Here is a 21,839-nt window from a genome sequence, read left to right as displayed (position 1 = left end):
GGATCCCGCCACCACGGGACACCTCTCACCATCCCTCTCCAAAGGGGGAGTTTGGTAAAGAGAGATGAAAAACCGATTTGTACCTTCCTTAAAAGTTGTCCTAGCTCGCTTTTCTAATATCTATATACAATCTTCACACTGCCGTACTCTAACGGAACTATCAACTCTATGCTTTCATCTACTCCATCTATCGTATAAAAATTACCACTACAGTCTGTTATTTGAAATTAGCATCTTCAACTATGTAACTACGTGAAGAAGTAATACTAAAAACAGATAGTCAAAGTAAAAAATAAGAGTTGATATCTCGATATCTCGAAAAATATATCTCGTTTGAAAGGCCCCATTGCGCCATTGATCGCTATTGAATTTTTACTCGATCTGAATTCCGGTTCCGAAGATATATAGGGCAGAATGACTTTAGTTAATGATTTTTTTTAAATCAACGGTACACTTCATCAACATGAGTTTTTTAACAGTAGAAAGACCTCATTTATATCTACTTGTGAAAATAATTTCATACCGATCTGACTTTCGGTTCCGAAATTTAGAGTGTATAATGATTTTAGTTAACGATTCAACGGTACATCCCATCAACATGAAATGTGCAGCAGTCGAAAGACCTCATTTATATCTATCTTTAGAATAAAAATTCATACCGATCTGACGTTTGGTGTTGGAGAGTCCCCTTTATTACCTTTGTTACTACCGTAAAATAGGTATTAGAATCGATTTTCACACGTCTTGCCGTCTGTGACCGATAGCCATCCACACAAGCTATCTCACCTGTATAAAACATTCTCAATCGATAGAACTCGGCTCGATCTGACTCGACAATTTGATTACGACATCGTAGAATCAAATTGAACATGAAAAATCGACCCCGCAAGATGAAATTTGCTGATGTCTGTATGTGCGTCTGTGGATGCGTTTCATCTAGACAAGTTTTTTTTCTCGAGATGGCTTATCTGATCAATATGGTTGATATCTCGTTTGAAAGGTCCCATTGCGCCATTAATCGCTATTGAATTATTTCTGACAGAGATCTTCCGACGAGAAGCTCAGGGAACTTCTAACGACAAGCTCAGGGAACTTCTAACGAGAAGTTCAGAGATTTTCTGAAAAGATGTTCAGAGAAGCTCACATAACTTAATTCAAGTTCTCTAAAGTTCCGACGAGAAGTTCAGAGAACTTCCGAGAAGATGTTCTGAGAGCTTCCGAGGAGAAGTTCAGAGTACTTCCGAGGAGAAGTTCACAGAACTGCCGACAAGAAGACGACTTCCAAGGAGAAGTTCAGCTATCTGTCAAGGATAGGTTCAGAGAAATTCTGAATAGAAGATCATAGTACTTCCGTCGAGAAGTTCCGAGATCTTCCGAGGAGACGTTTAAAGCTTCCGGAAAGAAATTCCACGGAGAAGTTCGGAGAACATACGACGAACAATTCAGGAAACTTTCGATGAGAACTTCACACAATTTCCAACGAGAAATTCAGAGAGCATCCGAGGAGAATTATTGAGAATTTCCAACGATAAATTCCGAGAACTTCCATCTAGAAATTCACAGTACTTCCAGCGAAAAAATCATCCAGAAGCGCAGCAAAATCAGAAGCATAATCAATCCCGAATAGGCAACATGTTTCTTGACAAACATGGAACATGAAATAGGGGAAATAGGATGTTGTGGAAAAATCCGTTGTGGGATTTTATATTATTGCCGACACTTTCAATTAGGAAATTTACGTATTCTCGGCAACCTAAGCAGCAACCTTCTTTCTATAGCCTTTTTCTCTAAGGAACGCACACATATGCAGTATTGGTTTGTTTACAATCTTTTGCTGCCAGCTGCTCTAACAATTTCAGTCGAAAGAATTGTCAAAAACTGTTTTGAAACGCTTTTACAAAGCTCCAATCTTCTCTAGTGAGAGCGAGTATTGTCGGCAACCAGTTTTTCTTCGGCAACCGTTCCATTTGAACTGCATGTAAATCTGCTGTTCTATTATCGGCAACTCGAAATCAGCTACAACTTGTAGTGCGCGTGTTTCATTTCAAGAAAACCTTGCTAGATTGCTTTTTCTCAGTGGTAAAAATATAGTCACATTGAAGCTGAAAGCATAAAGAATCGTTTGCATGAATTCAGCGAAGTGTTTTCGTAAGAAAATCCAGTGAAAATAATGTTTCATTTTGGGTCGCCGAAAACAGTCTGGCATGCCGAAGCCGTCATTTCCCCTACTTGCTGCTTCCTCCAGAATAAGATGCGATACCTTTTTGCGGATTTGTTTGATGCAGCCGAACGAAATGCCCAGGAAGATGATGAAGATGCGGAAGAACGTTCCGATTGGGATCAAGCCGGATAGCTGCGATCGGAACAGCTGCAGTGAATTGGATTCCGCTAACATAAACGGAAAAAATACATTTCTAGACTAACATTTGAAAAGAGCGTCACTCAAAAATGTAAACAAACCATATCTTTCCACATATAGAGAGAACAGTTCACAAACTACAGCTATCCCCCGAAGAACGCGTTACCCACTGAGTTGCACCTTGCACCCATTGCTTTTTCTCGGCGGGTTTCTTTAACCATTCGGTCTGATTTTTTGCATGTGAGTAGTGCCAATGGAGAACTAGTCGCTCGCAGAAAATCAGAGCGCTTGGTTAAAAACCCACCGAGACAAAGCGGTGGTTAGAACTCAGTGGGTAACGCGTTCTTCGGGGGAAAGCTGTGCTCGATAAACACGAAAAAGTAGAAGAAAATATCACACATCTGTGCTCGATAAACACGAAAAAGTAGAAGAAAATATCACTTCAAATCATCAAAAACATTTCTTTTTACATGGCGTATGTCCAACTTTCAAGTCTATGATGCATCTAGTTGTTATGCCTTGCACCACAACTACGAATTATGTTGTTTTAATGTGCCTCGATTGTGCTTACCGCTATTAGAGCGGTTCCACGCCAACTGACGAATCGATTTCATTTTTCTCTCTTAGAATACCATGACACTTCGCCGAATTGTTGAAAATGAACCATGTCTGTGCCGGAATTCGACCATTTGACTAGCATCTAATTTTTCTAACCTCATCTAATCGAAATGACGCCTGATACAACGTTCAAGGAAACTGGATTGGCTTTTTTTAATACAAGCTGGAAAATAAATAAAAAAAATTTCGTCAAAATTAAAAATCGATCAAAGCATAATCTAAAAAATGCATTTTTAATACTTTCAAACATTTGTATTTGTATTTGTATTTGTATTTAAAATAATTCATCTGACAATTTAGTCTTAATGAATATATTAGAGCTAATTTAACACAGACCTAATCCGATTTGCAAAACGTTCGGTTGGTTCATTGAACTCGAAAAACTCTTTGCCAGCCGTAAACGCACGAATACACGCTGAGATTGGTTCGTTGTTCCCAAACATGGTTCGGTGAAAACTTGGTTGCAGTAGCGTTGTATTCCGAAGAGATCTGCTCGGCACACGATAGTTCATCATCGCAAGCAGGTCGGGGGCATCAGTTTCACCATTCAACAGCTTAGCAATAAGCAACGATTGCTGTACTTTCCGTCGTTGTTCCAGTGTGTCTAAGCCCAACAGTCGGCATCTATCAGGATACGGCGGCAAATTGTCAGGATCACTCCACGGCAAGTTTCTCAGTGCCAGACGAATGAACCGTTTCTGAACCCATTCGATCCTTAGGCACCACGTGACATGGTGAGGATGCAAAACGACGGACACATTTTCCAAAATTGGACGGACAAGTGCACAGTACAATGACTTCCAACAATGTGGATCCGCAAAATCCTTCGCAACTTTGGAAATAAAGCCCAACTGTCGCGTTGCTTTCGATATGAGCGCTGAACGATGTAAATCAAAAGTCATTTTTGTGTCTAGTTGAACCCCTACTGGTAACTCTGGTAAGAGTATCGCCGTCAATATGATAGTCAAACAAAATTGAATGTACCATGCGGTAAAACGTGATTATCTGACATTTTTCCACACTAATGGTCAGTTTGTTTCTCTGGCACCAATCGGCAAACAAAGTCAGCGAGTTTTGCAGAAGCCAACAATCTTCTTGTGTGCGCACCACAATGTACAGCTTTAAATCATCTGCATAGACCAGTTTGAATCCTTCGCCCAAAACCAAAGCAGCATCGTTGAAGAACAGAATAAACAGCAACGGTCCGAGATTACTACCTTGTGGAACTCCAGACTTGTTTGAAAACGGCGTAGATACAAAACCCTCAACCTTCACTCGAAGTACACGCTCTGTAAGGTAGGATTCCAACCAAAAAACCAATTGCATAGAAACTCCAAGACGAGATAACTTGTGTAGCAGTATGTTATGATCAATTTTAGCGAACGCCGCCTTCAGGTCGGTATAAATTACATCGACTTGCGCTTTTTCCTCCATACTTTTTATGCACTTCGACGTAAAATTCTACAAATTGGTGGTAACCGATCGTCCGGGCATGAATCCGTGTTGATTAGTGGATATGTAGCTTTTTGTGGCAACGAGAATAACTCCACCCACTATAATCTCAAACAATTTTAAGACAGCTGAGAGACTCGTGATTCCCCGATAGTTAACAACATTGTAACGATCACCACGTTTGAAAATGGGTGTCATAAACGATTTCTTCCAAATGCGAGGGAATTTTGCTTGCTGAAGTGAGCGATTGAAGATATCACACAACGTTTGTGCTAAAGCGGCAATACAACGGCATATTATAGCTGCAGGCAAACCATCAGGACCAGGGACAAACGAACGTTTCAGTTTATTTTCAGCCAATGAAACTATTTCTGGATTTACAGCAAATAGTCCAAACTCAACAAAATCAGCGGGAGCATCACTGGTGGCTTCATCGATTTCCAAGTTTGAGGCGGGATTCGTCGCGAATACGGATGCAAAATGCTTGGCGAACAACTGGCATGACTCTGTAGCTGACGCTGCAGTCGTTTCGTTCAGGTAGACATTCGTTGGGATCACTGCACTTTTCCGTTTGGAGTTAACAAAGCGCCAAAAACCACGTGGATTTATTCTCAGACCAATTTGCACACGCAATACGTAAGATTTGTAAAGAGTGGCATTCAAAAACCGGTACGCATTGCTGGCTTGTTGAAAACTTCGTTTGTTGCCAGGCGTTCGTTGACGACGTAGTGTCCGTTGACAAGCATTGCGAGTGCGTTTTAAATTCCGTAAATGGAGAGTACTCCAGGCAGGCGAAACTGACGGCCGAATTCGTGGAACATTCGAAACAAACCAATCGTTCAAAATGGAACAAAACATCACCGCCATTCATTTGAAAGCACAAATTTAAGGCAGTAGTTAGCTTATGAGGTGATAATATCAAAAACGGGGAAGTCCTGTAGTAACTTTAACACTCTTGTGTTATTCGCGACTTATCCTTAATGAGATTCCCCTTCGATCAAACATGTATACACTTTAAACGGAATGAAATGAGATGCTTAACTCATATATAAGCATGTAAGAAAGTTGGCACGTACGAATCGAACGTGTGAAAAACTTTTCAAACTTCATAATTCCATTATAACTTGAAGTTAAAGTGTTCATCCTATAGTGTGTTTTTCTTTTTTCAATGTGTAACAAGTGCTACGACCTGGATTCAAACTTTGTAGCTTATGAAGTGTTAGTTCACCTACGTGCAACGACTTTACGAAAAGCTGAAAAAGTAGACAACTGTGTCTTGTTGGTCTTTATGAGTTTTATTTGTGTGCATCATAATGTTCAAATGTCATACTTATCATAATCACCTTGATCATATATTTTTCTGGCTAAAAATCAATTCATTTACTCGCGGTTCAAGCAATTCACAAGAAATTCACGTTCAATTCCGCTTCGGGTGCAAATTGTACCGTGAGAAAATCGCTGTGCCTTAGTTCCATTCTTCCCTGCAGAAACGATTTGAATTAATCAGTTCCAGTTAAAGTTATACATATTTTATTCGATGCAAGTCAAGCGTTTCGCCTCAGATTTGAATAGGTAGCGTCCCTCAGTTCTCGGGTATCGTTCTTACGGCGTGCACCTGAATCGCTCTCTCTATATATATGGATAGGCAAAACCTGACTTGCATGATTGCGTTCACCTTCGCTCGGTTGCTATCGGTGCACTATTGTAGTTGCTAGTGTACATACACTCTATTTCTATCGGTCGGGGTAGATTGGCATCGTTCTGCAGCAGCGCAGGTACCATATTCAAACATCCATTCACCCACCCACACCCAGGATCTTGGTGCCTACGAAGCTCAGAACTAACCGATTCGAGTACTGCGCAAAATTGTTCATGTGTAGTTTGATACAACGATAGCGGACCATGATGAGTATAAAAGTGCGGTGTACGATGTATGCATCCAAACGACACCATAGAACGGTGCGCTTTGCAGGTTGATAGAACCATCTCTTGGGGTTGCACTGACTGGTTCCGTTCGTTGGGAGTCATTAGAAAATGGCATAAATGAACGATAACCAGGGGGTGAATTAAGAGGAAGTTTATTATATTCACACTTTCTCTTTGTGGTGGGAAAATTTTCCGGACTCGTTATCCGGTTAGTTATAAAGGAAGTGTTGGCACCGTTTTCTGCGGAGATTTTAATGATGGGTTCTCTAATGATTCTTGCGTAATTAAAAGCACTGAACTGCAGAGCATCCATGTGTCGATCTTCGAAGATCATAGTTTAAGCTACAATTCGTATAGTTGCATTAAATTGAACCGGCTGAACGAAAGACTCACACAATTAAGAGCGGGTTTATCAAAATTAAACGATAGCTACGGGCTACAACTGAGCAAAAGTCTGTGACAGCGGTTCTGATGCGGTTAAGATGGCTCTGCATTGGGCAACGTCTGGTGTGAATAATTGTGCAAAATTTGGTGGTGATTAGTGCTACTTTTTCGACGGTGTTTCAGTGTTCTTCCGCAGCAGCTGGGATGATGAATGAATTCGCTCATTAGAGGTCTAATGAAATTCAACTTTTGGTTTGGTTTCAAATGGTGGCATATGATGAAAGGATTCAGTTGAAGTGATGTTATATATGCAGATGAGAAAATAGCATTTGATCAAAGCCACGGAAATTAGGAAAAGGCTCTTCCATCATAATGGAGGTTTACAGCGTAAAAATAGGAACGCCTCAGAAGAACAAGTGGTTCATTATTCAGCAAAAGTGATTATGTTTAAGCATTTAAGTATCTTTCAAGATGTCCCTTTAACTGTTATTTTGCATCTTTTGAAATAAAAAAAAAATTAGTATTGCACTTAGAAAAACTAACTTTTCGTGATCACAAAATAATAGGTTTATGTTTTTTGAAAAAATGTAACACTATGAATTTCATGAAAATTTGCTCAAGGGTTGATGCATATATTATGTCACGCTCTAGGGGGAGAGGGGGTCTAAGATTTTGTGACAAGAAATGCATTAGGTATAGGAAAAACGTCACGATAGGGAGGGTGGAATTTCTCCTCGATTTAGCGTGATATAATTAATGCATGGGCCCCAAGATACTGAGTTTCTACATCATATTGCATCACGGAAAAAACGCTGTAGAAAATTACCCATTGGGTATTTTCTCTTGAAAACTTGGGTAGAAGTAGTTTAGAGTGTGTTGTTTACACTGTATTTTTATCGCTGTCAGTTTTTCGAAAATTGGAAAAAAAATGGCGTCACCCGAAAAGCAACGTCGCGCATTGATTTTGCACAAGCACTTGGATAATCCTCCACTCTTTCATCGGGATATCGGAAAACAACTCGGAATCATGCAGTCAACGGTGAGTCGTGCGATTAAACGTTACTACGAAACTCTGAGCATCGAACGGAAGAAGAAATGCGGTCAGAATGGATGATCTAATAGTGATCAGGATCACAAGCGTGTCGTGAAAGCATTTAAGCGGAAACCCAATCCTTCGGTCAGGGATGTGGTCAAAAAGTTGAATCTATACAACTCTTTTGTTCAGAGAGCCAAGGACCGGGAGAGACTGCATTCGTACAAAGTGCAGAAGGCACCAAATCGTTACGAACGGAAAAATACGGTGGGAAAGTCACGGGCCCGGAAACTGTATACCCAGATGCTGACGAAGCCTCATTATCTCATCATGGATGATGAGACTTACGTCAAGACGGACTTCCGGCAGATTCTGGGGCTACTGTTCTCCACCGTCCAGCACAAGTTTGATGTTCCGGAGAAAGTAAGGAAGCATAAACTTTCAAAGTTTGCCAAGAAATACATGATTTGGCAAGCGATCTGCTCATGTGGCAAACGAAGTGCGCCGTTTGTGACTACCGGGACTGTAAACGGGGAGACATACCTCAAGGAGTGTCTACAGAAGCGTCTGCTTCCTCTGTTGAAGCAACACAAGGGCCCTACGATCTTCTGGCCGGATCTAGCTTCGTGCCACTATTCAAATGTTGTTATAGAGTGGTACCCAGTCGTACCCAAGGACATGAACCCCCTCAACGCACCGGAACTAAGGCCCATCGAAAAATACTGGGCTATTATGAAGCAGGCACTACGGAAGCATCCCAAGGAGGTCAAATCTGAGGAAGACATGAAGAAAAAGTGGGTTTCCGTACAGAAGCTGCAGCCAGATGTTGTACAGAACCTAATGAGTGGAGTTAAGCGTAAGGTGCGAGCGTACGATTATGGTATTGAAGTTGAATGAAATACAGCTTATTAATGGGTTATATTTTATTGCCTGTAAGTTTGAAAAGGATCGGTCGACTAGGTAGTTTTCTGCAGCGTTTTTTTCCGCGATGCAATTTGATGTGGGACACCATTTAAGTCTAACGAGATGTAAATGGGAGTTATTGTTTTGTTGGAATCACTGCAAGAGGATGGGCGCGGAATTACGATCATGCATGTCGGTTTGTCGATACATATCGTGGAGAATAATTCAGGCCCGTCTGCTATATGCAGCATGCATACATTTTGTATATGTTGGACGAAATCCGGATCGTTTTTTGGTCCTATAAATCCTCACCATTGGACAACGATCATGGTTGGATTTGGTGAGTTTGTTCCAGTGGAATGAAGTTAGTATACATTTGTTATCATTGTTCTTGATTTATTGATTTTTTGAGTCTATAAGATTGACTTTTCTATTAACAGAGCAACATTTGTGACATAGATGTTACGAAACTGCCATTGGATGTATTGATTTAAGCTTATCAGAACTTCCCTTAATTTAAGTTTATGTTTAGCTCTTCAATGATGAGACATTTTAAGGAGTCACTATTTTTCAGCCTTTGTTCAGGTTTAGCTTATTGATTAAAATTTATTTTCAGTCCTTCGTTGATGGAACTTCTTTAGATTTCTATTATACAGCCGTATTCTCGTTTTCGTTCGAGCCGTATTTTCCATACAAAACAAGTTTTATCGCGTTTATCTCCTAAATTGAAAGGGTTGGGATTGAAATCTTTAATCGCGTTTATCTCTTTAATTAAGGCCTAAATCGCGATTAGAGGGGTGTTTGGGCGTTCAAAATTTTTAATCACGCTTATCTCCTTAAGTAAGGATAAAATGGCGATTTTTACATCGATTCGATGAAGGGTGGAAGTATTTGCGCGTGAACTTTTAAAATCTAAATTCAGTATTTTTTATGTATAGAAATAACGACGCAATTTTTAAAAATGTATTTATATTTTATGCGAACAACTTGAAAAAGCGAATGTTTTTAAGATTATGAAATAAAGTGGACGGCTAATCACCGACAAACCTACATGAATGACCATAGTAAAAACAATAAAATTTCTGACCAAAGCACACTAATGACATCTGGCTCCGGGTTCGCGGGAAATGTTTAGCTAAGCAATGAACCCGCATGCAAAAGTTATGAATTGGTGAATCTATCCTGGACAAATTATTTTCGGGCATAAGTCAGAATTAAGTGTCATGTCGGTTTGTCGGTGGGCTAATTACAGGTCATTTTGATGAGATCCTTTCTAGTTATTTGTTTAAATTTAATGCAATCTTTAATAAATAACACATCAAAAAAATAATTGAGGAGCTTGGCTCGCTTGATGGCAATCACTTTTGCTTACTGTTTAAGACGCGTTGATTGTAAATCCATAACAAATCCTTCTCAAAAGTAGTTGTTGTCGTCGTCGGTGAGGTCGCCGTCGGGACCTAAATCTAGTAACAGCAAGTTGAACGGGAACTTGATCGTAATTTTGTTGTGATATAAGGAGCTTGTTGGCCTAGTGGCGGTCGATTTTACTTATAGAGCATATTTTTTTTAATTCAATCTCAAGCTCCTGCACATTTTAGAGTTTAAGTGTGAATTGAATTAAGTGTGAATTTTAACACAAGATATAACGTATTGAAATTTGGTTGGATGAATGAAAACGTAAAATATTTAATATTCGAGTTTTAGGAAAGACGTGTTGATCGAAAACCTATAACAAATCCATCTCAAGAGTAGTTTTTATCGTAGTAACAGCAAGTTGAACATGAAGTTGGTCGTAATTTTTTATTGTGAAATAAGGAGCTCGGTGGCGTTATGGCAACCAATTTTGCTTACTGAGTAGAAACTCATGGGCTCAATCCCAAGTTCCTTCACAATTTATTGTTATACTTTAAATCAGCTTTCTTTCATTATATGATGTGAAGCGTAAAGGAATTTGGTTGAAAAGCCGGGTACGTAAAAGAAGTAATATTTAAGTTTCAGAAAAGACATGTTGGTCGGAAATCCATATTTCGAGAGCAGTTGTTGTCGTCGTTGGTGAGGTAGCCGCTGGGATCGAAACCTAGTAACTACAAGTTGAGCGGAAACTTGATCGCAATTGTTTTGTGATATAAGGAACTCGCTAGCCTAGTGGCGACCGATTTTGCTTACTGAGCAGAAGACCGTGGGTTTAATTCCACACTCCTTCGTGCTATTGCTTGGGCTAGTCAAGTAGTTAGGGCCTCATAGCCTAGCCAGTAAAGGCACGGTATTACCAAGCCGGAGGCGGCAGGTTCGATTCCCGGTCCGGTCGAGGGAATCTTTTGGGTTGGAAATTTTCTCGACTTCCCTGGGCATAGAGTATCATTGTGCTTGCCACACAATATACAAATTCATGCATTGGTATTGGCATCGAAAGCTCTCAATTAATAACTGTGGAAGTGCATTTAGAACACTAAGTTGAGAGCACGCAATAAGCTAATATGCACTAAGCAATAAGCTTGAAATGCGAATAAGAAGAAGAAGAAGTCAAGTAGTGAGTCAATTTTAAATCGTTAGTTTCCACCGGTTGATTAAAAGCTGTTGCCTTTTCATTTTACGTAGGGGAAATGACGGCTTCGGCATGACAGACTATTTTCGGCAACCCAAATTGAAACACTATTTTCACTGGATGTTCTTACAAAAACACTTCGCTGAATGCATGCAAACGATTCTTTATGTTTTCAGCTTCAATTTGGCTATATTTTTACCACGGAGAAAAAGCAATCTAGCAGGGTTTGCTTGAAATGAAACACACGCACTACAAATTGTAGCTGATTTCGAGTTGCCGATAATAGAACAGCAGATTTACATGCAGTTCAAATGGAACGGTTGCCGAAGAAAAACTGATTGCCGACAATACTCGCTCTCACTAGAGAAGATTGGAGCTTTGTAAAAGCGTTTCAAAACAGTTTTTGACAATTCTTTCGACTGAAATTGTTAGAGCAGCTGGCAGCAAAAGATTGTAAACAAACCAATACTGCATATGTGAGCGTTCCTTAGAGAAAAAGGCTATAGAAAGAAGGTCGCTGCTTAGGTTGCCGAGAATACGTAAATTCCCCTATTAGGGTTTTTGATCTAATTTCTGTCCTACTAAGCACAACCGCGCTTTACCTCCCTTTTTTTAACGGGTTAGAACAAAAATCGGAATATTTCTTTCAAAGATGACTGCCTAATTTATTCACTTCTCCATACGTACCGTTGGATTTGATAGAGTCTCAAATGGTTGAGATATTGTTAGAAACTTAATACTGCTTCTTGATTCTAAATTCGTTCAACGAGATTCAATTGCGTCCTAACGCATTAAAACGCCATTAGATTTTCTTCGTCCTACGGATAAACGTAGAAAAAAGGGATTCGCTAGGAGCGCTTCTTTTGTTTTGAGAACAATGAGCGTAAATATTCATACAATGCGCTCTAACAGGATTTATGTTGTAGCTAATGAACTAACGCATCGGAACAAACCTATTTTTGATTTGTGCACGGTAAAATAACTGATATTATTGATCTTTTCTGATCGATAGAACGGAAATGGGCGATTACGACGAAGTAGTGCTCTACCCTATTACGTGAGATTATGTTTCAAAAAATATTAAGATTTTCAGTTTGCGTTTGGCTTCAACGCGTGCCGTGCTCTGTGTGTACAATTTTTGTTCTCTTCCCTTTGATTGCTGCGACTGGCGTTCCGCCTCCCGGACGAAAGGCACTTGTCAAATGTTGTCGTCGTCGTGTTTGTGCGTTGAGGTTTTGTTTCAGAAATGCAATCGGAGTGTGCCTTGGTCGCGTTTGTTTTCCGTCGCATGAGTTGTCGTCGTTGGTCGCGAGCTAGGTCGCGAGTTGATTCGGATTGGTTATTCCAGACTGTGTACTGGTGAACTCAATCCGTTGGGTCGCGAGTAATTGGTGATGAAAAGTGGTCGCAGTCCGCAGCTAGAGTGTGTTTAGTGATTGTTGGTAGTAGTGGTAGTTCCGATGCTGTGTGACAAAGGAATGGCGAGAGAGCTATTTTTAATACCAGTTGAAGAAGTACCGGCAGCATATCTATGGGAGCTCTTCAAAATCATCATGATGTCATGGATTCCTTTGAAACGTATTGGGTGAGATTTTCCTTTTTACTTTCATTCCATTATTATATGAAACATTAAATACTGCGTACGGGAGGGTCCACCAGGGCCGACTGAAGCGATATCGATGGGAAGAACGGAAATACCAACTCCCTGTCTTTAATATTTCGTGAATAGAGGGCTGGCTATTCTCTCACTCACTGGGACATCCTCTTGTTGGATGGCCTGTTTTTGACCTGTTGTATGATCCTGGTTTTGGAAGGAGATTCTCATTTATCCCGACGATGAACGTAAACGATGTTGCTCGTGGATTCACACAAACGGTTTTTGGCACTTCATGCATGGTTGACTACAATTAGAGGTTATTATGAAACGATACTAAAAGGCAAGAACATTTATTTATGTGGTGAGATTGCAACAGTTGGACATTTGTGTAATTTTCAATAGTGACCTATTAAAAGTTGATAAAGTATTCATTTTAGCAGCTTTAAAGAAAAATTACCAATCAATTGGCTTGTTTAGAATTAAAATCCATCCGCTATTGACAGAGTTATAAGAAGTCAAAATCTGACCACTTTTGGTAACGCGGTCGATTTTGGTTTTTTAAGGGGTTACGCCTACCTGCAAACTTTCAAAAAATCAATTTTTACTGTCCTAATCGAAAGTATATAAAATCAAGAATATTTCCTCAAAAGATCAAGTTGATCCGATGAAAATTGTGAAAGTTATGCGACATACAAAAATATTCACTTATAGTGGACTAAACCCAACTTGAAACTTTAAACACGATTATCTCGGAATCATATTTTCAAAACCGGTGCCAAAAATTTCTCGAAATGTATACATTCGATTCGTCCGATTCGTTTTGATTTCTGTTCAGTACTATTTTGTGCAGTCCACGATCGTTCGGATTTCGTCTATCATTTAATTTCGATTTTTTACAGCCGATCAAAGACAAATTTTAAGGATCAAAAACCGGCACTTCAACTTTGCAAGGCCACCATTTTGTCAAAAAAATTAAAAAAAAACCGAACGATCAAGGACTAGTTTAACACATGCTTAACGATTTGGCATGGTTTTTTTTTCAGATGATTACATCACAAACCGCAGTTGTCACTGCAAAAAGCGTTTTTTTAGAACATCGTCCACGGGGAGCAGCCGTGCGGGGCACCAGGACCTCGTTTTTACAGCATCAACTGATAAATATACCATTTAATGTGTGTTCAATATACGGCAGAAAACCGATTTTCAATATGTTGCGTCGTTTTCGAGAAAAAAAATCCAAACTTTCGCTTTTTTTCGGTCTTGCAGGTAGGCGTAACCCCTTAAATTGCACCCCCAATATGTTGCCGAAAGACGTAATTTTACGTCAAAAAACAAGTGATTTAATTAATTATTTTTTCATGGAGCCCTCTGAGAAAATCACGAAGGTTTTTTGGCTTCATTATTATTCATTCAGCGGAAAAAAATCCACCCGTAGGTAAAATTTCACAAAATTTTGAAACACTTGAAAAGAGCTCCAGGAAACATCAAAGGAAACTTCAGAGATGGTCCAAGGGAGCTTCAGGGAAGTTTTAATGGTTTATGAGAACTTTTGGATGACCTTCAAAGAAGCTATGGGGGAACATCAAAGAACTTATAGGAAAAGCTCTGACAGAACTTTGAAGTTCTTAGGGAAGTTCAGAAATGTTCTGCGGACTATTCCGAAGAAAAATCAGGAATGATCCGGCAAAACATCAGGGATTTCCTGAGTGGGCCTCATGGAAGTTCCAAGCGCACTTCAAGCACATCCAATGTGAACCTCAGGATTACGTTCTAAGCAAACTTAAAGGATGTTTCGAGTTAACTTCAGGGACGTTCCGAGCAACCTTCAGCACAGCTCCGAGTTAACTTCAGAACTTCCAAGAAGTTATTCAAGGAACTTTGAAGAAATTCACGGTAGTCTGAGTGATATTTAGAGATGTTCCAAGTAAACTTTTCTAAATTTAAATCAGATCTTCTCTGAAGTTCACAAGATTGAAGATTTGATGATGAAGAAGAAACATTTCTGACCACTCAGAATCCCGTAAAACTTTTTTGTAGTTACATGAATTAGTCTCGTTTCACGTAACTTCCATAAAGTTCATGAAACTTCCTACAAGACACAAGTTTGATATTAGCACCCTCATAAAGTCTGGGCAGTATGATCGATAATAAACTATAGATTTTCAGTGAACAATGTAATTAAATGAACGAAAAATATTGATCAAATCAATTATCAACCTTAACGTGGGGGTGAATAAATTAATTGTAATCGTTTGCATTCGTATTTCAAACCCAAACTGATTTACACAAATTACAATACCGTAGGTATATTGCTCTCCTAGCGTTTCAAAACTCTCCGTTTTCCATTAAATTGCCGTACACGGGGGACAAAAAGCTTCGAAATAAATATTCATTACCATGCTCCAATTGTGATTCATTGTCGCACCGAAAATCATAATTCTACCAGAGTCACGCCAAAGAACATTCGTGTGCTCTGTTATGTTCCGAATCATAACCAGAGCATATTCACACTGCTCAACATGAATTCCTTCAAAGCCCCCATTCACATACACACATGATACAGCACATGTGTATGATTCAAACGGTAAAACCAGACCGTGATAGTAACACCAGGCTTAAAACTTTACCAGCTAAACGAAAGTAACGCCATGGATATCTCTTTTTCAATTACACTATAATTATATTCACTTCGGCAATGTTTCCTACATGGAACCATTTGTTCTAGGCAGCTGTTGGATGTTTGGCTCAACTTCTGCAAAATGGCTAAACGAAAGTTTCTATAGCTCGGTTTACCAAACCGGAGATAAAAACTGAAACCGTTTCCCTGCGACAACGCTCCCTTAGAGAGCAGCGCGATCACTCGCTAGTACCACCGGACGACGTCAGACAATGACTGCACTACAAAATTGAACAACTTCTGAACTTTTTTTTTCTTCTAGGAAAAACGAAAAACAAACCTGAGGGACACGGGAAAGCCAAGGAGCACCTCCAAACACACACAAAAAGTTCAATTTCATTTCGATAATAATAGAGGAAAAAGTTCCAGCGACTTTTCGACATTTTTTTCATCACTGTCACCATCATCATCGTCATCATCATCATCATCATCACCATCATCATGCTGGGTCGGGCTGCTTGAATTCACTTTGCTCACTAGAAAAACAACCGACAGTTATTCGAATTTTGCTTCGTTTGGAGCGCTGGCTATTGCCTTGCATCCTTTGGTCGGTTGACAGTAGAATACATTTATAAGGATGGCAGAAAAGGGGAATGTGGCGGCCACAAAAGTTCAAGTGGTAGATCCTCCATAAGCCATTGTGTCCGCCTTCCGTTGTATGACAAAGGATTAGCACACTCTGTTGGTGCCAATCTCGCGCTCTACCCGTTGCTTTGTGCAAGGAAAAACAAGGATGCGGCTATCCTGTAAGGGTTGTATCTAACAGGTGTGGAACGAACAGCCATAGGTTAATGGCATTTGAATAAACCAACCCCAATATGATTTGTCATTTTCAAAGTTAATTCTGAATGCCATTACGGAACTATTTAATTATAAGTATTTGCTGTAATTTCAGAGGTGATTCGTTTTGGAGGTATAAAATCAGTATTGGCGACGTTCTAATCTACAATTTTAGTAAAATATGTACATTTAGTTTAATAAATCCCTCCATGTACAAATTCTGTAATATGGTCGTCGGAAAATTCAAATAATTTTGGAAAATTAATGTACTGAACCTAGAAAATCATGTTGCAAATTTCTACCACATATAGCGCTGGACCAATGGTAAACTTACACGATTCTCATGTCAATTAAAAATCAATATCGCATGAGTCAGTATTATTGTACACAATCTTGTAAACAATTTCGTTGTTTTAACTTATTAAAGCTCAATTTAAGGGGAGATTCTACGTGTTGGTTTAAATTCATATTATTTTTTTTTTGTTTTTGGATATTAAAAAAAATACCATTATTGGAGAAATTAACATCAATTATCGTGGCATCAAATCAATTAGTTATCCTAAAATATTATGTATAAATGAAGATAAATACTTTTGACTTGTCTAGCGCTCAAGCACTTCAGAGGTATGGGATTCTTTGGCATTCAGTCTATTAAAATAGCGTTGATTACTATTGGCTCATCGCCTAAGTTCCGGTACAGGAATGTGACCTTCCTCAGAACTCAACGCTAAGATTAATAGCCATGAGGAAGGTACCTTTACCCTGACGAAAACGGCGATGAGCCAATAGTAATCAATGATATGTTATTAGACTGAATACCGATGAAACCTATATCAAAATAAGTCCATTCTCGAAGACTTGACTAACTTTCAGAGGACTCTTGAGACAATTCCAGAAAATTATCCGAAGGACATGGAGATCTTGTTCACAGGAGTTCTTAGTCAACTTTTAAAAACTTGTAGACTTTCTTCTGCTTGATCTTTAACTATTACATCCCAGCTGGAACTTTACGTTGGTACTTGTATGTGGTGTGTCTCGCTCGGTATCTTTTGTTCTCACCGATGGAAGTAAATATAATCAAAATGGTAGAAGTGAGGAACACAATTGGATCTGATTTTCCAAATGAAATTGCTTTTTTTTAATTGTACATACTAGAAACTAGGTCCTGGTAACGTCTTTACAATTGCAGGGGATCGGATGTAAAATTTATGAAATATCTTCTTAGAAAGGTGCAGGGAACCCATACTACCTATTTACATATCGATATTTAAGGGACCATCGGGTTGTGCACTTTTTGAAGAATTTGGTAATTTTTTTAGCGTGTGAAATAGTAACCTTTTTTATCAGATTAGACAATAGTATGCCTTAAGTGGTTTATTAAAAATTCCATATTGTGGTCTAAACTCCTAATTCATACTGATGAGACGTCTATGAGTGTTTTTCCGAAAAAAAAAACACATTTTCGGATGTTCCGGATCTTCCGGAGGACCATCCCGTGGTCCCAACAGGCTATTTTTCGATCACAACTCCGAATTCATATAATAAGACGATATGATAAGACGTCTAGTCTATGAAATAATTTTGAAAACAAGCGCACCTCTAGGATAAGTTTCAAAAATTGACCACTTTTTCCGGATTTTCCGGATTTTCCAGAGGTTTATTTCATGATCCACTGGTCCATAATCAGATCATAGCTCCGAAACCATTCTGAAAAGTCGTCTATGAGTGGTTTCAAAAACCGTGGAGTTCTAGGATTAGTTTCATGAATTGACCATGTTTACGGATGTTCCGGATCTTTCGGAGAACCATCATGTAGACTCCAAATTCCATATTCCGAACACCACTCAGAATTCTTTCTTATAAGACGTCTATGAGTGGTTTCGACAAAACCGTGGAGTTCCAGGATCGGTTTCATGAATTGACCCCTGGTTTACCGTCCTGTAGTCTCCATAACACATTTTCCGATCACAGCTCCGAATTAATTCTGATAAGATGTCTATGACTGGTTTCGAAAAAAAAAACACGGAGTTCTAGGATCAGTTTCAAGAATTGACTACTTTTATGGATGTTCCGGATCTTCCAGTGGACCATCCCGTAGTCTCGAGAGTCCATATTCCGATCAAAACTCCGAGTTCATTCTGATAAGATATCTATAAGTGGTTTTGGAAAAAAAAACACGGAGCTTTAGGATCAGTTATAAGAATTGACCACTTCTACGGATGTTCTGGATCTTCAAGAGGACTATGCCGTAGTCTCAGGGGAACATATTCCGACCACAACTCCAAATTCATTCTGATAAGATGTCTATCAGCGGTTTCGAATAAAACCGCGGAACTCTAGAATCACTTACATGAATTGACCATTTTGATGGATGTTCCGGATCTTCCAAAGGCCCATACCGTGGTCCCCAGTGTCCATATTCTGGTCACAACTCTGACATATTTCTAATAATACGTCTATAAGTGGTTTCGACAAAACCACGGAGTTCTAGCATAGAGGTAACTCTAAGACTAGTAGGTCCCGAAGAAACGTGCTCAACTTTTTGGCTCAGCTCTGGTACTCTCTTCGGTCCCAAGCTAATCGATTCACCCCTCGAAACATAGGAAAATCCAATAACCCCTCATTTTATCCGTCAAACTTTCATAGCGAATCAAAACAAACATTGTGTAGTACTAGAATATTGACTAGAATGGGGTACGTTAATCGATTTGCTTGGGACCAATAGGCTAGTCAAGTAGTGAGCCAATTTGAAATCGTTAGTTTCGTATTGATTGTTGGTTCTAGGATCGATTTCATGAATGGACCACTTTTCCGGATGTTCCGGATCTTCTGGAAGACCATCTCGTAGTCCCCAGCGTAAATTTTCTGATCACAACTCCGAATTTATTGTGATAAGACGTCTATGAGTGGTTTCGAAAAAAAAAACCGCGGAAATCTAGGATCAGTTTCATAAATTTACCATTTTTACGGATGTTCCGGATCTAAGCGTAAATTTTCTGATCACAACTCCGAATTTATTGTGATAAGACGTCTATGAGTGGTTTCGAAAAAAAAACCGCGGAAATCTAGGATCAGTTTCATAAATTTACCATTTTTACGGATGTTCCGGATCTTCAGTCTCCAGAGTCCATATTCCGAACACAGCTCCAAATTCATTCTGATAAGATGTCTATGAGTGGTTTCGAAAAAACATGGAGCTCTAGAATCAGTTTCATGAATTGACCACTTTTACGGATGTTCCGGATCTTCAAGTGAACCATAGCGTGGTCCCCAGCATCCATGTTTTAGTCACAACACTGGATTAATTCTGATAAGAAGTGTATGAGTGGTTTAGAAAAAAAAAAAACACGGAGCTCTAGGATCAGTTTCGTGAATTGACCACTTTTACAGATGCTCCGGATCTTCCACAGGGCCTGACCTACCGGAAACTAACTATTCCCAAAAGTTGACCAACTGTCAGCTTAACAACTTCTTCAATGACGTCAGGAAGTGATGTCTTCAAATTCCCGTACAATCAGTGTTTGGTGTCAATTAACTCAAATTCCATATGGTACGTGTATTCGTTAATGCTGGATCGACCGTATTATACGAATCCAGTGGCACCAGTACTATAGGAATAGGGTTAAAACGAATTCGTACGATAGGAATCTTGACTGTAGTTTTTAAGCAAAAACATAAGACTTAATATTTTCAAACAAATATATCTCAGAAACGAAAAAAAAGCCATCATGGATTTTTGTTACGTTAAGTAAAAAGTATGAGATTTCGTGGGCACTGGTTCACTGGGAAATCCATAAAACATATTTAAGTGTATTAAAACCAGGGGTTGAAACAGTTGACGTTTTTTACTACACTCGCTTCGTTGTCGTGCGCGACAGTCTGTTTGTATTTGTACACTCATGCTCTACCGGCGTCTCTCTCAAACAACACAACAGTAGAATTATATTCGAGCCAAAAGAAAATTATTAAATAACTATCATATGACATGTGTGATGTTATTCTAATTCCTCAATTTGGTGTAAATTAATGATCAGAAATGTTATAACTAGGACGTCGTTGCTTGCTATTTTCAGAATTTACACAAGCACAACATCAGCAGCTATTATTATGAGAAGAACTAAAATACATACATTCGTGACGGTCTTCGGCGACAGTGCCGTATGACAGAGCCTGTCATATGACATTTTAGTTTGGTACTGTACTATGATAGCTTTTTTGCAAGTGTTGGAGGCAAAGGCAGTCGATTATCACAGAAAATGTGTCGACTACCGTGACCCCTTCAGCTCCATATTATTTCTAGATAGCTCTTTAAATACCATTCATTTGCTGAAAAAAGGATCAAAGATGGCTCCAGTAGTTCAAAAGTTAGTAGTTTTCAAAGTTGGGTTTAGGAAGGTTCACCTTATGGGCACAATTAAAAATACGGGTCTAAAATGTTTTGATAAGTAACAAATGTGTAAGGTTTGAACGAAATCGAAGCAAATATTTTCTCCGGTAGTACTTTTTCCATGGAATTGCTGTATAACAAAACAATAATTTGCTCACTAGCGCCTCCTAGTGTCCTAGTGGGCAAATATCAAAAATCAATACCCGTCATTCGAAAGGCCTAATTTCAAATGTGCAACTTTTTCGAAGATGGAAACTTTCTTGATTTACGGTTAAACGACTTACAGTCAATTTAATTGTTTGTAAGAAAGTTTGAACATACTGAGGTTAGCACATATAATCAGTAAGAGACGTGTGTGTGAGAAAATTTGCGAAAAAATCTAAGGGCACCGGTGGGATTCAAACCCACAATTCCCATTCAGTACAGTGCATTGCCAATTATACAACGGTGGACCTATATGGTCTATGGATGTATTTGGCTAATGACATTTGCGTTTCGAATCCGTTTCCCACCCTTGTCTTCTTGCGCGAGCGTTCTACACTGGAATGTGTAACGTTCTCCGTTAGTTCGTAATATATTTTTATATTATTTTGTAAATAAAGCATTTCTTTTGTTTAGAACTTTTCCCAATTTAAGATAAACATTCAAAAATCCCTTTTCGATTCTAAAAATCCAATCCATCGCATGCTATAATGTTATAGCATTTTAAAAATTTGAATATAATTACCGTTTCCAATGCAATAGGTTTTTTTTAGTTCATGGTTGAATCAATAGATGGCCAATAGGTCAACTTGTCCAAAATGATTCAATGAATCGTGGTATGTGTCAAACATGATGATTCGGAGAATTTGAGGGGTCGAGAGGTCTTTAAAATTAATTTATCGTTCACTTTCAATCATTGTCGGCTAGAGAGCAGAAGTTAGTCAAGTGATTTTTCCAAGTTTTTTTTTCTAATTAAAGGTGCGTTTAAAATTAATCAGATGTTTAAATTAAATTCCTTTGCACTAAATTATATAGTGATTTAGTTAATTTAATTCAAATGTGGTGAAGTGAACTAAATTTAATTGTTTCCTTTTTTGTTTTATAACAATAGTTTTGGCGTGTTACAATCACAAAGGCGAAAACTCTGCCCTTGTGCATTGTACATTTATTACAAAAGGTAAAAATTATTGAATTCC

General features: G+C 38.9%; 1 protein-coding gene and 1 pseudogene across 4 annotated transcripts in view; one reads left to right on the top strand and one right to left on the bottom strand.

The window, feature by feature from the left end:
* The window catches only part of LOC135707999 (protein Fe65 homolog), a 358,036-nt gene that overhangs the window by 103,956 nt on the left and 232,241 nt on the right, over window positions 1–21,839 (bottom strand). The window lies entirely within an intron of this gene.
* Window positions 2,295–21,839, top strand: part of LOC135707969 (uncharacterized) — a 29,508-nt pseudogene continuing 9,963 nt past the window's right edge.

This window comes from Ochlerotatus camptorhynchus, unplaced genomic scaffold (assembly GCF_037179485.1).
Source record: "Ochlerotatus camptorhynchus isolate MF236.1 unplaced genomic scaffold, CSIRO-AGI_Acam_v1.1 ptg000324l, whole genome shotgun sequence".
In the NCBI taxonomy this organism is placed as follows: Eukaryota; Metazoa; Arthropoda; class Insecta; order Diptera; family Culicidae; genus Ochlerotatus; species Ochlerotatus camptorhynchus.
Note: the sequence above shows the minus strand (reverse complement) of the source record. Positions and strands in the feature narration are given on the sequence as shown.